Here is a 16027-nt window from a genome sequence, read left to right on the forward strand (position 1 = left end):
TCTCAAAATGAATGCTACCATTGCAATTGCCTTCCTTATCACAGATTCAACCTGCAAATTACATTAAAAGCTGAAGGAACACATATATTAAGAACATTTGATGGCTTTGGGCCTGTGCTTGACGGAGTTTAGAAGAATGAAGGAGGAGGATCTCACTGAAACCCGTCAAATATTGAAAGGCCTAAACAGAGAGGACGTGGAGAAGATGTTTCCAATAGCAGGGGAGTCAATGACCAGGGTCACTGCCACAAAATTCAAGGATGTCACGTTAGAACGGAGGTGAGGAATTTCTTTAGTCAGAGCATGGGGCATGGTATGGAGGCTAAGTCATTTGGTACATTTAAAGCAGAGGTTGATTGGTTCTTGATTGGTAAGGGCATCAGTGGTTTTGGGGTGAAGGCGAAGAGAATGATGTTGAGAGGGAAAACAAATCAGCTGTGACTGAATGGCCCAACTCTGCTCTTTTGTCTTATGGTCTAACACACACAGTGATGGAGGAACTCAGCAGGTCATGCAGCATCTATGATGAAGAATAAGTAATGTTAGAGCATTATTTGGGTTTAGCAAATTTACTTTTAACAAATGACTTCAGCCACCAGTCTTTTAAATCAATTCAAATTTTATTTAAAGTGCAGCTCCCTAATAGCTTGAATCACCAGACAACGCTGATTTAAATTAACTTAGATGTATGGGGTGGGTGCAGATCAGGAACTGTGAAGTCTTTGTGTCGTTTCAAAGAAAGCATTGTGGATATATTGTAAATATGGATTGTCCTTTGATGTTTAGCCCACATTGGGCCAGCCAGAGCTTTCACTGAAAACATCTCCACATGATGCCTGCTGTATCTTGATTTGTCAAATAAAGGAGCTGCTTCATATCTACCAGTACTTTTCTCCAGTGTCTTCAATCACAAATGAACTAATAGTCAACATTTTGAACTGAGACCCTTCAGCAGGTTTCTCAGCCTCAGAACATTGCCTACTTATTCTCCTCCACGAATGCCACCTGGCCTGCAGAGTGCCTCCTGTATTTTGCGCATATTGCCCAAGATTTCCACTATCTGCAGAATCTCCTGTGCCTGTTAAGAACTGAAGACTGATTCTCATTTGAATTAATAGATAATAGACAACAATAGGTGCAGAAGTAGACCATTCGGCCCTTCGAGCCTGCACCGCCATTTTGAGATCATGGCTGATCATCTACTAGCAATACTCGGTTCCTGCCTTGCCCCCATATCCCGTGATTCCCCTAACCATAAGATACCTATCTAGCTCCTTCTTGAAAGCATCCAGAGAATTGGCCTCCACTACCTTCCGAGGCAGTGAATTCCAGACCCCCACAACTCTCTGGGAGAAGAAGTTTTTCCTTAACTCTGTCCTGAATGACCTACCCCTTATTCTCAAACCATTCCTCTGGCACTGGACTCTCCCAGCATCTGGAACATATTTCCTGTCTCTATCTTGTCCAATCCCTTAATAATCTTATATGTTTCAATCAGATCCCCTCTCAATCTCCTTAATTCCAGCGTGTACAAGCCCAGTCTCTCTAACCTCTCTGCGTAAGACAGTCCAGACATCCCAGGAATTAACCTATTTGCTATATTCACATAATTCCACAAAAACCTCTACCAGAGTTGGACAGTCATCTTCTGACATGGTGGAAGAAGGTCAATGACGAAGCAGCTAAAGATCACTGTGCCTGCAGTAGTGATTTGAGGCAAATTGTTAACCACCAGCCACCACAATCATATCACAGTCTCCAAGATAGCTCTACAACCCCCCCCCCCCCCTCCAGTGGCTATTTTATTAGGTACACCTGCTCGTTGATGCAAATATCTAATCAGCCAATCATGTGGCAGCACTCAATGCATAAAAGCATGCAGGCATGGTCAAGAGTTTGAGTTGTTGTTCAGACCAAACATTAAAAATGAGGAAGAAATGTGATCTAAATGACTTTGATTGTGGGATGATTGTTAGCAAAAGGGGGGGGGGGTTTGAGTATCTCAGAAATGGCTGATCTCCTGTGATTTTTATGCACAACAGTCTCTGGAGTAAGGTTTCCTTAACTTTTTTTTATGCCATGGACCCCTACCATTTAACCAAGGGGCCTGAGGACCCTAGGTTGGGAACCCTGCAGAATTTACAGAGCACGGTGCGAGAAACAAAAAAAAAAATCCAGTGCGAGGCAGTTCTGTGGGTGAGAATGTCTTGTTAATGAGAGAGGTCAGAGGAGAATGGCCAGACTGGTTCAAGCTGACAGGAAGGTGACAGTAACTCAAATAACCACGTGTTATAAGTGGTGTGCAGAAGAGCATCTCTGAACGCATAACTGGTTGAACCTTATAGTGGGTAGGTTACAGTAACAGAAGACAGCTAATATACGTGCAGTGGTCACTTTATTAGGTACAGAAGGTTTTCATTGTGCCTGCACCTCACTGTACTTGTGCACCTGATAATAAACTCTGACTGTGACTGTTGAAGAATATTGGCGAGGATTGGGGAGGGGGGCAATTTGTTGAGCACCTTCACTTTGTCCGCAGCAGGCAGAATTCAAGATGGCCGACCATTTTATTTCCACTGCCTGTTCCTATTTGGTCCTCTACTGCCACGATGAGCTCCCTCTCAGGTTGGAGGAGCAACAGTTCATATTCTGCCTGGGTAGCCTCTAACCTGATGGCATGAGCACCGATTTCTCTAACCTGGTAATATCTCCCCCTCCCCCCTTTTCCATTCCCTACTCTGGCTCCCTTCTTTACCCCCTTCTCTCTCCCCACCTTCCTATCACTTTCCTCTGGTCCACTCTCCTCTCCTATCAGATACCTTTTCCACGTATCACCCCAACTTCTCACTCCATTCCCCCCCTCCTCCACCTTTCCCCACACCTGGTCTCACCGATCACCTGCCACCTTCCTCTCCCCCACCCTCTTTTTTGACTTATTTCCCCGTCCTGATGAAGGGTCTCGGACTGAAACGGCAGCCGCTTATTCTCCTCCATAGACGCTGCTCGACTTGCTGAGTTTCTCCAGCATTGTGTTTGTTACTCTGGATTCGCAGCATCTGCAGAATCTCTCGTGTTTACCATGCTCCGTCATCTGCTGCCTTGATTTTAAGGGAAGTCGTTTAAACCACAGATCCCAAGAACAAGAGAGCTCTTTGCACAGTCGGCTGAAAATAAAAGCTGAGTTAGGGTGAGGGAGTTCTAGGCGCCGCTTGATCGCATTCTAATGATATCTTCCCTAACTTTCTCGATGGTAACCGTAGACAGGGGATGGATATTTGTAAGAAAGGCAGAAATGGTGGTTGACTGTGGAAAGAGAAACAGTTAACCTTTCGGGTGGGAGACCCTTGGGGAGGGGGAATATCTCTGGCTGGTCAGGATTTGTCTTTTTTTTAGGACCAGTCTAGGTGAAATTTCCCCGTTCATCCAGCATTCCAACATTCTCTGAGTAAATTAGGGTTTATTCTGTTAGGGCGCGATCTTTGCCTGCGCTCAGCGATGCCTGTGTGTGTGCGTGTGTTGCTTCCTTCGGATTGCACGGTGTCGTTGACTGGGCGGGCAATCTCCGGGTTAGAGGCTGCGTGGGGTATCACACACAAGTTACAATAAGGAGAACGAGTGTTGGAACCGCGCGTGGAAGAAAAAGGGCGAAGGGAGAGAGAGGCTTCAACTGTTGACGATCCCTGAACAGGGTTTTGCCCGTGCTGAACATTTGTCCACGGGAAAAGGTTCTACAGAGAGAGCGAGAGAGAGAGAGAGAGAGAGGGGGAGGAAAAAAGACTGGCGACTCCTCGCAAGCTTTCACGATAGAGTTTTAACCATCTGGTCATTTTCAACGCGAATCTGACAGGCTCTTTTATACAATTTCCTTCCTCTCCTCCCTCTCGCTATTTTCCAGCCGGACTTCCCTCAACATCTGCGTATGGAAGTTTCACAATAAAGGCAGAAATCGTGGCTCGACTTTGGAAAGGAACAGGCTCCAGACCGGGGTAAGTATAGAATTTAAGTGTCCAATTGTGTACAGCGCTGTGCCCACATCCCCGATTATTCTGTTAAGCTTTGTGAAAAGAAAGCGTTTTTTTTGTTTGTTTTGCTTTTACGTTGAGGCAGGAATATATTCCGTCTATTTTCACACTACCGCAATTTTACGCTTCTATCAATCGTGAATTGATTTAATTGAATTAAAGTGAATTCCAGCGATGCCTTCATTTGCTTCAAGACAATGAAAACAAGCGAGGAATGGGCGAGACCAGTTAATTCAATAATTATATGACCAAAATTGCCTTATCTTAGAGAAAAAAAAATTAAAGTACATGGCTTTTCCCCCTAATTTCTCTCTCGAGCTTAAATACTGTTTGCAGTTTAAAAAAAACAGTTTGTTGGTGAGCCGAAGCGTTTCTTTGGTTTTAAATTGCATTTTCCGTGCTTGTGTTGTTACACAGTCGCGGGGCTCAACGGGTTGTTGTAATTCCTTATCTTGTGGGGTTTGTTTCCCTCCGCTTCTAAAGAGAAATGGTTTAAAAAAAAAACCCCGTTGCGTGCAGGCTTCCTCAATGCAAAAATACAAAGAGCGTGCAGATGTTTAGGAGGGGTGGGGTGGATCGAAAAGATTTAATCGAGGGATCATTTGGATCTGGAGAGAGGCGCCATGCAGTTAATGGAGTGTTTGCAACCGTGCCCCGTTTGCAAATGAAAAGATTTAATAATTTTATTTCCACAATCGGAACGAATTCCAGTGTGGAATAAGAGGTGGGGAATTGTCAGCGGCTGAATCTGTTCCTGCACCTGAATGTTGTGTGTGTAACACCTTTTGTCTGATCTGCATAATATTTGTGAATCCCCAGACTAGGAGACGCAGACACACACAGCAGCAGCTTCTTATTCTCACGTTGCATTTTTTTTTGTTGTTGTGTGGAATCCCTCTGCCTCAAATAAAAATCGGCTTTCTAAAATGTGAGGGCTTTGAAGGCTGTTGTTGGTGGAGAAGGCGCTGGATGTGTAACTTCAGCCTATTTTGTTTCAAACTGTGTCACAGAAAGAGGCCACTTGGCCTATCAAGTCTGTATCTACTTTTTTTTTGGAAAAGAAATAACTGTTTAGTGTATGCGTTTTAGCATTTTGGGGTTTCTAGAATTACTTTAAAGCCACTGAGTTATTTCTTCAAGTTGCTTACTTGTTGGAAATGTGACAACCAAATTGCATTCGGCAAGCTCCTACAAGTATCTGCATTGTAGCTACCAGATCTATGTCTTTAAGAAATGTTGATTTGGGTAAATATTGGGGGGGGGGGTGGGATTTGCATCCACTTGGAAGGTCCTCTTGCCCAACAGTGCCGAAGTTCCCCCAGCACTGCTTGGGATCTCTTGCTTGGGGATGTGGAGTGCATGAGGTGCAGGGGACATTAGCGGAGGGGATGAGATTGTTCTGTGAGCCTGCAGTGATGGGCCGAATGGCCTCATGCCAAGTTGTGTGTGGCGCGGTAGCGTAGGGATTAGCGTAACGCTCTACAGTGCCAGCGACCAGGGTTTGGATCCCGCTGCTGTCTGTAAGGAGTTTGTAGGTTCTCCCTGTGACCGAGCAGGTTCCCTCGGGGTGCTCAGTCTTCCCACATTTCAAAGACGTACGGGTTAGTAGGATAATTGGGTGTAATTGGGCTCATTGGCTGGAAGGGTCTGTTACTCTGCTATGTTATTGTCTCTAATACTAAAACTAAGCAACTGAAAGCAAAAATCCATATTTCCTTATCAATGGTCTGGACTCATCTTTATTATGGATGTGTCTAGGGGACATTTTTACTTAAGAAGAATTGGGCTATTCTTCCTGCCAGCTGTGCTCAATATTTATGCCTGAATCAACATTTATATTTAATTAAAAATAGATTTATTTGACAATTTCTTGGAGCACTGCTCATGTTTCTCCAGTGGGACTGAATCCAGAGCTTTTTGACTCCCAGTCACTATTTGCCCCCATGCCAGTTAACAGCAACACCATCTTGTGCTCATGTATGGGGCATCAAAGGGGGCAAGTGAGCTCTAGTCAAAGTGTTGGGTCATTGGGACCCTTTTTAACTGTTTGTATCACCCATTGCCAACACTAAGCATTTATTGTGTTCAAAGCAGTATGTAATTAACCAGGTTTAATATCACCGGCAGATATCGTGAAATTTGTTGTCTTTGTGGCAGCAGTACAATGCAATACATAATAATAGAGAAAAATTGTGAATTGAAGTAAAGTAAAAAGTAGTGAGGGTAGTGTTCATGGGTTCAGTGTCCATTCAGAAATCAGATGGCAGAGGGGAAGAAGCTGTTTCTGTATCGTTGAGTGCGTGCCTTCAGGCTCCTGTACCTCCTACCTGATGGTAGCAAGAGAACAAGGTGTGACCTGGGTGATCGGGATCCTTAATGATGGACGGCACCTTTTTGAGGCATCGCTCCTTGAAGATGACCTGGACGCTACGGAGGCTAGTGCCCACGATGGAGCTGACTGAGTTTACAACTGTAGTTTATTTCGATCCTGTGCAGTAGCTCTCCCCGTACTAGACAGTGATGCAGCCAGTTAGAACGCACATCTGTAGAAATTTGCGATTATCTTTCTGACGCACCAAATCTCCGCAAACTGCTAATGAAATTTGGCTGTGGTCGTGCCTTCTTTGTAACTACATCGATATGTTTAGTCCAGGATAGATCCTCAGAGATACTGACACCCACGAGCATGAGGCTGCTCACTCTTTCCTCTTCTGATCCCTCAGTGAGAACTGGTGTGTGTTCCCTCATTTTACTCTTTCTTTTTCTTTAATCCACAGTTTTTTTTTGTCTTCCTGACATTGAGTGCAAGGTTGTTGCTGTGACACCACTAAACTAGCTGATATATATCACTCCGGTACACCCTTTCGTCACCATCTGAAATTTTGCCAACAATAGTTAAGATCAGAATGAAGCCTCTTTTTACATTGCCAGGTCAGATATAGCAGTAGTACCTCTGGATTAAATCTCCCTCGGCTGCCCTATTGACCGGTTGCAAGCGAAAGACAAAATGGGGTTGGATTTGCCTCTGTTGTCTTTAGGTTAAGCTGCCTCAACCAACAATAAATCAGATCTGGTCATGGTGACCTTTTCCTGCTTGCACTGTAAGATTAGATTTGGCACAATATGAATTGTGGAGTTGGGTTACAGATCGATGGATATTGTAATTTGGAACCATTTCCATTCAAAGCTCTATTGAATTTAATACTTTGGATTGTGGAAGACCTTTTTACCCCAGTTATTCTGGTTCCTGATTTGGTTGTCTTCAGAGTGTTCACATTCCTGAAGTCAGGGTTTTTGAAGTTGCTCAACTTCCTTAAATTTTTTTCCCCAATTTAAGGTATTTCCCCCCTCCAACGCAGCAGTTCCTTCTGGTCTGATGGATTATGGAGGCCTAGTGTTTGGTGATTGGCCGGTCCCTGGGGTCAATGTCAATAGCTGAGGCCTTTGGGGGGGGGGGGGAGGGTCGATGCTAAGGCTTGAGGGTGGAATTGGAAGTGAAGGCCCATTGGGTGGAGTCCTGAGTCTGTGGATCTCTGAGTCCATTGGGGAAGGTGAAGCCCGATGTTTGCAAGTCCGACTCTGCTGGAGGCCGAAGAAGACTACCTATCCTGAGGTTGGAGGGATGTGCTTGTGTGTGACAGGGAGGGAGGGAGGGATGGGGTTTGTTTTGCTGTGGTTCTTTTGTTGCTTGTTGAGTTCAGTTTTGTTGTGTTTTGGTGTTGTTCTGCTGGGCATTGTAGTCATGTTGGCGCTGGAATGTGTGGCAACACTTGCGGGCTGCCTCCAGCACATCGTTGTCTGTGTTGGTTGCCAGTGCAAGTAATGCATTTCACTGTATATTCATGTGATCTTCAGTCTGGTGAAATTCCACTGGTGGTCCATGTTCTTTGGTGATAACAATGCCCTCGCCCTCCTTCCTGATCTGGAGCTGGCTGGGCCATGAGTGAGTAGCCCCCGAATGGGCTGGTGGGCATTAACCCACAGTTGGGTTGGCACTGGGTGCCAGTGGGCATAGCATAGTAGCTACAACTTTTCTGAGCACAACATTGGTGTGCTTTCCATGCCCAACACCAGCTCATGGGCATCATCAAGTCATGCATGATGGAAGCAGGCTCTTCGGCTCACCAAGTCTTTGGCAACCATCATGTACCCATTTAGAACACAGAACAGTATAGCACAGTGTGAGTACTTAGGCCCACAATGTTGAGCAGACCCTTATGAACATATTTAGCTCGTTTTTACATACGTACTAGTGATCAATTTAACCTCTTCCTCCTACTCAGACCATAGCCCTCCGTTTTTCTTCCACTCATATCCTTATCTAAGAATCTATTAAATATCTCTTAATGTATCAGCCTCAAGTATTCGACTCCCTTTCCCTATGGCAGTGCGTTTCAGACACCCACCCCTCTTTGTGTGTGTGTTTATAAAAAAAAGCTTACCTCTGTCATCTACTTTTTTCCACTCGTCTTAAAAGGATGTCCTCGGGTATTGGCCATGGCCGCCCTGGGGAAAATACGTTGGCTATCCACCTATCTCTTCCTCTCATAATCTTGTACACCTCTATCAAATTGCTTGTCATCCTCCTTTGCTCCAAAGCAAAGGGAAAAACCCTAGCCCACTCAAGCTTTTCTCTGACGGCATGTTCTCTAATCTAGGCAACATCCTGGTAAATTTCCTCTGCCCTTTCTCGAAAGCTTCCACATGCTATTCATAATGAGGCGTGGTAGTGACGCTTTACAGTACCAGTGACTTGGGGTCAATTCCCGCCGTTGTCTGTGAGGAGTTCATATGTCTTCTCTGTGACTGTGTGGGTTTCCTCAAACAGTCCAAAGACTTATGGTTGGTAGGTTAATTGGTTATGTAAATTGTCTTGTCATTAGGCTGGAGTTAAGTTGGGGCAGTGTGGCTCAAAGGGCCAGAAGCCCATATTCCGCACTGTATCCCAATAAATAAATAATTGTATTATTAATAATTAAAATAGCCAGAACTGAACATAAGTGTGACTTGACCAGAGTTTCACAGAGCTGCAGCTTCACCTTGTGGCTCTCAAGCTCAAACCCCCTGACTGATGGAGGGCAATGCACCATAGACCTTCCTAACTACTCTATCAAACTGATTAGCAACCTGCATAAACACCAGTGCTATTTTTATTTCTCCCCCTCACCTCATTCCCATCAGCTCTCCAGAGAAGTTTGGACAGGTACATGGATGGGACAGTAAGGAGAATTATGGTTCAGGTCCAGGTTGATCAGAATAGTTCCTATTCTATGGATTTGTTGCATATCCCTGCAGAAAAAAGCATCTTGGGGTTGTATGTGGTGACGTGTATGTACTCTGATAAATTTTAATTTGAACTTTGGCAGTTTGGCCTGGGCTAGATGGGCTGAATGGTCTGTTTCTTTCTTGTTGTGCTCTTAAGTCTATGATTCTGTCATTCGCCTCCACGTGGGTGCCAATTTACAGTGGCCACTTTTTGGACGTGGCGGGGAAACTGGAGCACCTGGAGTAAAGGCACAGAGAGAGAGGACACCTGAAGTCAGGATTGAACCAGAATCGCGCGAGCTTCGAGGCAGCAGTTCCTCTGTGCTGCCAGGTTTGGATCACGTCCTCCATCTGAGCAATTGAGAAGTTGTTGGGGGGAGCTCACCCTAACGTTCTGGCTTGGCAACGAGACGACGTGTTAATTGGCTGAGGAGAGTTCCTGTGTGAACATTGGTTTGGTGTATGGTTTACACTGAATCAGAATCAGGTTTCATTGTCACTGACATATGTCGTGAAATTTGTTGTTTTGGGGCAGCAGTACAGTGTAATACATAAAAAATACTATTAAATTACAGTAAGTGGTTCAAAAAGAGAGCAGAGTAGTGTCCTGATGAAGGGTCTCAGCCCGAAATGTCGACAGTGCTTCGCCCTATAGATGCTGCCTGGCCTGCGGTGTTCCACCAGCATTTTGTTTGTTTTGTTTTTTAATTTCCAGCATCTGCAGATTTCCTCGTGTTTGCAGAGTAGTGTGGTAGTGTTCATGGACCCTTGAGAAATCTGATGGTGAAGGGAGAGAAGCTCTTCCTAAAACGTTGAGTGTTTTCTTCTTGTACGTGGCAGTAATGAGACGACGGCATGCCCTGGATTGTGCGTCTCTTCAATAATGGATGCTGCCGCCTTGAGGCGTTGCTCTTTGATGATGTCCTCTGGTGGGGAGGCTGGTGCCCAGGCTGAGGTTGGGTGGGTCCGCTGCTTTTTCCAATCCTGTGCCTTGTCCTCTCTGTACACCGCGGTCAGTGATGCAGCCAGTCAGGATGCTCTGCGCGGTGGAGTCTTTGGTGACCTAGCAGATCTCCTCAAACTCCGGATGAAGTATAGCCGCTGGCATGTCTTCTTCATGATTGCATCAACATGCAGCACCCAGGATAAACCCTCGAGTGATGTTGGCATCCAGGAGCTTGTAGCTACTCGGACTTTCCGCTGCTGACCCTCAATGAGGACTGGTGTGTGTTCCGCTGACTTTTCCTTCCTGAAGTCCACAATCAGTTCCTTTGGTCTTGAAGGCAAGGTTGTGGATCATAGCCTGATCACTAAGACCACCGCTTTACCTTGGATTGGCACAGCTCGGCACTGGAAGCTGCCATGAGAATTTATTTTTCTCCTGACACTCTTAGGATTGTCCAGTCAAGTTTATTGTCATTTAACCATATACATGTTTACCACCAAGGGAGACGACGTTTCTCCGGACCAGGGTGTGAAGCACAGTGGTACACATAACAAACAATATCTTAGGAAGGTAAGAAGTCAATCTACAAATGAATTATGCATAGATAAGTGAAGTGCATAAATTAAATATTGTAGGGTAGAGTACAAATTATCCTGAATGCGTGCAGCAGGGAGTTCAGAAGCCTAAGGTCCTGAGGGAAGAAGCTGTTTCCCATCCTGACCGTTCTTCTCTTTATGCATCGGAGTCTCCTGCCTGATGGTAGAAAGTCAAAGAGGATGCTGGACGGACGGGTGGGATCCTTAATAATATTAATGGCCTTGCGTACGCAGGGCTGCTCTCAGCTGTCCTCACAGTCCTTTGCAGGGACTTCTGTTCCGATGCTCAGCTTCTCCCATATAGGATTTAGATGTAGCTTCTCAGGATGCTCTCAATTGTTGACCTGTAAAATTCAGTTGGGGGCGGGAAGTCTCGCATGCCTCAACATGGGGGCCTTATTTAGAGGCCCATGAGGTCCAGTTATAGGTGCGCCCAGTCCTCTGTTGCTTTAACTGAGGCTGCGGTCTTATACTGTGATCATATATGCTTCTGAACACAGAGACCTTTGTCTAATGTTTTTTCTGCCTTGATGTCTTGTGGGTCATGTTCAGATTCTGTCAGGAATCAAGAGGCCGAGAGATGGGGAGGAACCTCTTGGTGAGAAGACATGGCTGAACGGGAGAGTGATTAAATTTTGGCAGCAGGCAGCAGGGGAGAGTTAGATGTGCAGAGAAACATGCAGAATGCTGGCGGAACACAGCAGGTCAGGGAGCATCCAGAGTTTGACATGTTGGGCTGAGATCCTTCATTCTAGCATCTTCAGAATTCTTGGGTTCAGATGGTCAGAAAGCTCGGAAGGTTTGTGGAAACATTACTGAGACATTCAGCAGGAAACAGGCCATTTGGCCCCTCGGATTTACACTGATCCTTATTCTGATGATCGCATCACCTCCACTACACCCCGGATTTTGTAACCCACCTACACACTGGGTGTAATTTACTGTGGCTAATTAAACTACCGATCCCAGTGGCTTTCTCAGGCGAGACCTTCGTGGTCAGAGGAAGAACGTGCAAATTCCACATAGCAAGCAGCGAAGGTTGGGTAGCTTAGAGCTGTGGGGAACATCTCTACTTAACTCAAAGTTCAAAGTAAATTTATCATCAAAGTACATATGTGTCCCGGTTGCAACCATGAGATTAATTTTCCTGCGGGCATGCTCAATAAATCCTATAACCATGTAGAATCAATGAAACTCCACCCCAGCGCCGTTGAACTAGTGTGCAAAAGACAACAAACTACAAATACTAAAAGAAAGTGATACTGATCATAATAAATAAGCAATAAATATTGAGACCATGAGATGAAGAGTCTTTGAAAGTGAGTCCATCAGTTGTAGGAGCATTTCAGTGATGGGGCAAGTTATCCCCTTTGGTTCAAGAGCCTGATGGTTGAGGGGTAATAACTGTTCCTGGACCAGGTGGTTTGAGTCCTGAGGCTCCTGTACCTACATTCTGATGGCAGGAGTGAGCAGAGGTGGCGGGCGGGGATCCCTGATGATGGATGCTGCTTTCCTGTGACAGCACTCCGTGTAGATGTGCTCAATGGTAGGGAGGGCTTTACCCTTGGCTGTATCCACTACTTTATGTAGGATCTTCCAGTCAAAGGCACTGGTGTTTCCTTATCAGACTGTGATGCAGTCAGTCAGTATTCTCTCCACATCTATAGAAGTTTCTCAGAGTTTTACAGTACATCATGCTGAATCTTCACACTCTCCTAAGGAAGTAAGGGGGACTGTTGTGCTTTCTTTGTAATTGCACTTTGTGCTGGGCCCAGGGCGGGTCCTCTGAAATGATAACATTGAAGAATTTAATGTTGCTGACCCTCTCCACCTCAGATCCCTCAATGAGGAATGGATCATGGACCTCTAATTTCCTCCTCCTCGAGTCAAAATCAGCTCTTGGTCTTGCTGACATTGAGTAAGAGAATGTTATTGTGGGCAGGTTTTCAATCTCCCTCCTGTATGCTGATTCATCACCACCTTTGAGTCAGCCTATGAAAGTGGAGTCATCACCAAACTTGAGTATGGCATTGGAGCTGTGTTTAGCCTTACAGTCATAAGTGTAAAGCGAGTTAGAGCAGGGGGCTAAGCACACAGCCTCGTGCACCTACGCTGATGGAGATTGTGGGGAGATGTTTTCGCCAATCCGAACTGACTGGGGTCTGCAAGTGAGGAAATCGAGGATCCAATTGCACAAGGAGGTTTTGAAGCCAAGGTCTTGAAGCTTACTGATCAGTGTTGAAGGGATGATAGTATTGAATGCTGAGCTGTAATCGATAAAGACCGTCCTGATTGCGCACATTTTCCAGGGTTGAGTGAAGAGCTAATGAGATGGCCCCTGCTGTGGACCGCTTGTACTGGTAGGCAAATTGGAGTGGATTCAAGTTGCTTCTCAGACAGGAATTAATATGTTTCATCGCCAATCTCTCAAAACACTTCATCACTGTGGATGTAAGTGCAACTGAATGATGGCTATTGAGGCAGGTTACCGCGTTCTTAGGCACGAGTATAATTGAAGCCTGCGTGAAGCAGCGGGGTACCTCAGACTACTGAAGTGAGAGGTTAAAGATCTCAGTGAACGCTCCAAGATCTCAGTGAACGCTCCGGCCAGTTGATCAGCACAGGTCTTCCAGTACCCGGCCAGGTTCCCCATCTGGACCAGTAGCTTTCCGTGGGATCACCTTCCAGAAGGATGGTCGCACACTGGCCTCAGAGACTGAAATTATTGTACTGTCCTATAGGGCAGCACGGTTCAAAGTAAACTTATCGAAGTACGTATGTGATACCATGTACTACCTTGAGATTCATTTTCTTGTGAGCATTCACAGTAGAACAAAGAAATGCAATAAAGTCAATGAGAGACTAAAGCTAGCGTAATGGTTAGTGTAATCTTCTACAGCACCAGTGATTGGGGTTCAATTCGTGTCATTGTCTTTAAGGTTTTTTATATGTTCTCCCCACGATTGAGTGGATTTTCTCCAGGTATTCTGATTTCCTCCCGCATTTAATGACATATGAGTTGGGGTAATTTGTGGGCGTGCAATGTTGGCACTGGAAGCATGGCAACTCTTGCAGGCTGCCTCCAGCAAATCCTTGGACTGTGCTGCTTGTTGACGCACGTGCATTCCACTGTGTGTTTCGATATACATGTGACAAAGCTAGTCTGATCACTGCATTGGCGGAGATTACATCAGAATATGCCTGGATTCTTTCGATTTTTGTGTTTTATATTGTGTTTTTTGTTGTTGCCGTTTGCACTTTTTTGTGCATTGAGGTGCTTGATGTTTATTTTCCTCTGGGTGGGTTCCATCACTTTATTTGTTTCGTGCTGCCTGTGGTGAAGACGGTTGCAAATTGCATACATGCTTTCATACTAAGTGCGCTTTGAATCCTTGAATGGTAGTTTTGCCACTTGCAAAATTATAAACTTTTGCTTTCTCTTGGTTAATGGGGCACTTCTGTGATAGACACAGGGACGTCACTCCCCTGTCATTTTTTTTTGATTTAAGCTGTTCTTTCTCTCTGTAACCTATGCCCCCCTTAATTCATGTATCGGAATTAGCTGGAATATTGCCCCATCATCTGCGACGAACTTCCTCCTGCTGACCCCAGTGATCATTGCTCACGGCTGAGCTTGGACGTTCAGCGTCCTCATCCGGCTTCAACCCCCTTTTTCCCCCCTCGCAATCTATGCAGCCCAGTAGAGAGAGCGGGGGTAAATTGTCTTAATGTACACTGGTTCACCCCCCCTCCCCCCCCGACACCAGGCCCACTGAAGCTTGTTGCACTATTTGGTCAGTGTTTATCTTGCCTTTTCAGTTTTGAGGTGTGCACCGATTCAGCGTGACTTGTCCTGACCATAATTGCAAAAGAAAGACGAAGTCCTGATGACCCCTCACCTTGTCTGTTGTGGTTGTTTACTATATCTAGTGCTCCCGATGCGGCCCCCTCTACACTGATGAGACCAGATGCTGATTAGGGGACAGCTGTGTTGAGTGCCTTCGCTCTGTCTGACGCAAACGGCAGGATCTCCTGGTGGCTATCCATTTTGATTTGACTTCCCATTCTGACATAATTGGTCCATGGTCTCCTCTACTGCCACGATGAGGGAGCAACCCTCGTGCTCTGTGTTGGGGTAGCCTGCAACATGATGGTTCCTATAACTTCCGGTAATTTCTCTTCCTCCCTCCCCATTCCCCATTCTGGTTACAGTCTCGCCTCTTCTCATCTGCCTGTCACCTCCCTCTGGTTGCCTTCCTCCTTCCCTTTCGTCCATAGCCCACTGTCCTATTAGAATCCTCCTTTGACTCTTCATCTCTTTCACCTATCACCTCCCTGCTTCTCATTTCATCTCTTTATTCTGGCTTCTGCCCCCTTCCTTTCCAGTCCCAATGAAGCGTCTTGACCTGAAGCATCAAATGTTTATTCCCCTCTGTAGATTCTTGCTGATTCCCTCCCAGGATTTTGAACAAAATCTTGAATTTCATTTGTGCCCCTTGGGTCATTTTCAGCATATTTTCAAGACGCGTTGCAGGTGGTGAGGTTCCTTAGAACTTAAGGAGGGCAAGTCATTGGTATATTGAAAGTGGAGGGTTGATTGGTCCTTGATTAGTTGGGGAGATGGTAGGAAAGGGATAGTAAGCCATGATGGAATGGTGGTGCAGACTCAATGGGCCAAATGGCCTTCAATGTCTTATCATCTTGTGGTCTATTGTTATTTGAGAAATATAACAGCTAGCCTGCACACCGCAAGACCTACAAACAGGATAAGTGCCAGTTCCCCTTCCACAGATGCTACTTGACCCACAATTCCTCCAGCAGATCTTTGCCTCAGATCACACGCACGGCCACGGATTCAGAGCCAGTGCCATTTAGTGATTCTCGTTTTTTTGATGACTGTTGTTCAGGAAACCAGGGGGATGCCCTAGCACAGCTCTTTCTTGAAGTGACTCCTTTGGATCTTTCATGTCCTCTTCAAAGCGTTAGATTAAAACACAGCCCTGAAGGATTAAATACTTTTTTTTTGCAGTCAGTGTCCTTAGAGTTAGAAAGAAAGGAAGATATTTTCTCCCAGAAAATTTCCAGAGGAAATGTCCCTCCCTTCTACAGAAAGCGAAGGGTATCGTGGTTCCTTCATGAGACATGAGTTGTATTGAGTCATTTCTCGATTTTTAAAAAATATATGTACATATACACAT

The 16027-nt window shown here is 45.4% G+C and overlaps 1 protein-coding gene across 1 annotated transcript in view; it reads left to right on the plus strand.

Annotated features, from left to right (window-relative positions):
• The first annotated feature begins 3407 nt into the window (after positions 1–3407).
• sema4c (sema domain, immunoglobulin domain (Ig), transmembrane domain (TM) and short cytoplasmic domain, (semaphorin) 4C) overlaps positions 3408–16027 on the plus strand; it is a 134758-nt gene continuing 122138 nt past the window's right edge. Inside the window, exon 1 of the mRNA XM_073059267.1 lies at positions 3408–3986. The gene's annotated coding sequence lies outside the window, so the exon portion shown is untranslated. The remainder of the gene's footprint in view (positions 3987–16027) is intronic.

Source organism: Hemitrygon akajei, chromosome 1 (assembly GCF_048418815.1).
Source record: "Hemitrygon akajei chromosome 1, sHemAka1.3, whole genome shotgun sequence".
Classification (NCBI taxonomy): Eukaryota; Metazoa; Chordata; class Chondrichthyes; order Myliobatiformes; family Dasyatidae; genus Hemitrygon; species Hemitrygon akajei.